The sequence below is a fragment of the Culex pipiens genome, chromosome 2, assembly GCF_016801865.2.
Source record: "Culex pipiens pallens isolate TS chromosome 2, TS_CPP_V2, whole genome shotgun sequence".
Lineage (NCBI taxonomy): Eukaryota > Metazoa > Arthropoda > Insecta > Diptera > Culicidae > Culex > Culex pipiens.
The window spans coordinates 158,502,090-158,505,382 of record NC_068938.1 but is presented as its reverse complement, the minus strand read 5'-3'; positions in this window follow the sequence as shown (position 1 = coordinate 158,505,382).

Sequence of the window (3,293 nt, the reverse complement as noted above, 5' to 3'; positions counted from 1 at the left end):
ATTATGTGAAATGAAAGTTTATTGTATTTATAATAAAACAAAGTCACACCCTGTTCCTTCCGGCTTAAAGCAATTCCATCATAAGCTCGGTGTGTCTGTATCAACTGCTACGGTGACAACGGCTGTCCTAAAACCACATGACAGTCCCACGCCATCGAGAAAAAGCTCATGTCATTCTGACATCATTCAAGGACCAGCACACCGGACCTAACCGCTGCAACTGGTAAGATACACCGGCTTCATGAATCGTCACCTTAAACTAAGTGTGTGGCCCCAACCATGAGCTGCTAAGAGTTGAACAACCCCCGCGAAGATGCTCGCAAAGACACGTGACAGGAAAGCCAGAGAAAGCAGTCAGAACTTTCCTCTAGAAGGCGCAATAATCGCAAAGCAAAATCCCAGAGGAGTGCCTCGGGCCCGGGAGATGAGCAGATACACGATATATTGCATCGAAAACGGGGCCGGTTCCGGACGGCCATTAAAGTTTTACGATTCGATATGATACTTGTTATGAGGTCCCAATTCCCAAATTAGGAAATACACTTGCCGATTTTTATTGCTTACCAGAGAGGTCCTGTGAAGGATGTATTGCAAATATTTATAATCAAAGTACTTATTTATTGTAACAAAAAACAAACAGTTATTCATGACGATATTTCTAAATAACATAACTAAAACCACCTGAATGTCAGCACTTGTCAATAGCTTCTTATTTTTTTAGCATTTGCTTGAGCCGTCTGTCAACCGCAAATGTTTCTCCAAGAAAATTGAAAAGCTGGCATATTTTCCCCAAAGGTATGTTATCTTACCCCTTACTCCTTCATCTTCTTCACAGTACCCCAGCGGGCATTGTTTCAGCCGTAATATAAAAGGAAATTCCACGAATGCAATCGAGCGGCTTGAAATTGCACACATCCATAACAAAGAGCAGCATTGCTTATCCTTGCACTGCAGGCTGGTGCTTTGCCATCAGCTAATACCTATGCTTCTGCTGGTGGAGGCAACACATAAAAAAAACTGGCAAACTCATCAAAAGAATAACTTTAAACATATGCACATTCGAGAATTTCGCAGATGCCTGCCAGCAGCACCCGAGGTTTGGAGGCTGCGGTGCTTGCAGCTTGCAGGATATTTCCGCTAAGTTACAGTGTGGATCAAATTTCTAAATTTTTGATAAACTGTTTTTTAAGTCTATTTTTTGCTTAAAAACATATCGCATTTATTTAAGGAAATTTTTTTATCCAAGTAAACTAAAATAGTTAGAAAGATTTCGCTTTTCATACAATCAAGGTTATCAAATACCCTCACTAAGTTGTTTTCCCAAGCATGAGCAAGTTTTTTCAATCTTATTTTTTTTTGTATTTTTTGATGTGGATGAAACTTTGAGACCAAAGAAACCAATTTTAGTCAGCATATTAGATCATCGATAGAAATGATGAAAATATTAAAACAATGATTCGAAGTATAAAAAAATAAACGAGGATTTTTTTTTTTAAATCCATTAGGTGTCTTCTGAAAACTTGTAAGAATTGTTTAAAACTTTTCAGAAAAAAATGGTAAGCTGTTGAAAAACTTGGGCATAACTCAATCAATCGAGAGGATCTTTTTTTCAAATGATTTGTTAGGATGTCAAGATGATCCTAAAATTTTGCAGAATTCATTTTGATCAAATTTGTAATTTTTTGCGGTCAAAACATCATTCAAACATTTTTTGTCGCGCTTGCCGGGCAATTTCGTAAAACGCATAAAAAGGAAGGATTTCCAAAAAAAGTGTTCACGTGGTTTGTGGATATGGTCCCAAAAAGTACTAAAAATTTCAGTTTTTTGAATTATGGGTATTCGATGATCGAGATATTTTTATACATTTTGAAAACAATTATTTATTTTTTTAAATACTCAACATTTTCACAAAACTTCGTATTTAAAAAAAATACTCAAAATTTCTGTTTTTAGAAGAAGGGTATCAAATGATAAGGATTTTTTCATTCATTACGGAAGTTATATCACGATTTTTTGAAAATTCTAAAAAAAATCACAAAACTACGTATTTTTGAAAAAGGTTTTCAATTTTTCAGAGTTGTTTTTAATTTCAGTATCAAATGATCGGGTTTTTTTCATACATTTCGAAAGTTATTGCGCACAATACTACGTATTTTATAAAAAAAAACTCATTATTGTAGTTTTTACAATATGGGAATCAAATGAACAAGATTTTTTAATTCATTTCGAAAATATTCAAACAAATTTTTGAAATTACTTAAAAAATCAAAAAACTTCGTATTTTTGATATAAAATTTTTGTTTTTTTTACAATATGAATTTAAAATTATCGGGATTTTAACGTAAATTTTAAAAGTGGTATGACAAATTTGTGAAAAAACTCAAATGTTTAAAAACCATGATTTTTGAAAAATAGTCAAAATTTCAGATTTGAACTGAACTGACTAAAGTTTTGAATATTTATGTGAGAATTTTTAGTATTATAAAAAAGTATTTTAATTTACGAAATGTATGAAAAATTCCTGATCTTTTGAGAACTATACTGTAAAAAAACTGAAATTAAGAAATTTATTTTTCGAAAATACGTAGTTTTGTGAAAATGTGGTTTTGATTATTTTTTTGCAAAAATAAGTAGTTTTGTAAAAAATTTCAGTATTTTCAAAAAATGTGTGTTAATTTTTCCGTATGAATTTACAACATTTGATACCCATAATGCAAAAACAATAAACTTAAGATTTTTTTTCGAGATAAATTGCATTTTAAAAATATTGGAAAAATACTTATTCTGGTAAAAATAATAGTATTCTGGTAAAAATAATAGTAGTAATTATAGTTGCATTTTTTTAAACTTTGAGTAATTTTCATAGGATTATAGCCAATGTTTCCTATGTGTGAGTGTGTGCAACCATCCAAACGGAACCACGAAGGCACTTCCTACAAATTGAGTTGTTTCCATGCATCTTTTTTGAGATCTACATTCTATACATGCAAATAACTCGCATAGGCATTTGGAAGGTGTTAGCTCTGCTGAGCTTCGGTGACCAATCTCTACACTGACTAGCCGAGCGCAAAGTACCTCAGCTTTTATCGACAAGCCCCTCCGCATCAATCGGATTCAAACGTTATTTAGAATTTCCGAACCCTTGTCAAATGGACTCAGCGCGTATTTAGTTGATAGTAACAGTACTCCTAATTCCAGTCATATCTTACCAAGCCAAAATAGCCTAGTGGTTAGCATTTTTGCTTACCAATTCAAAGGACGGGGGATCGAACCTCGTTTCGGTTTTGCATTCC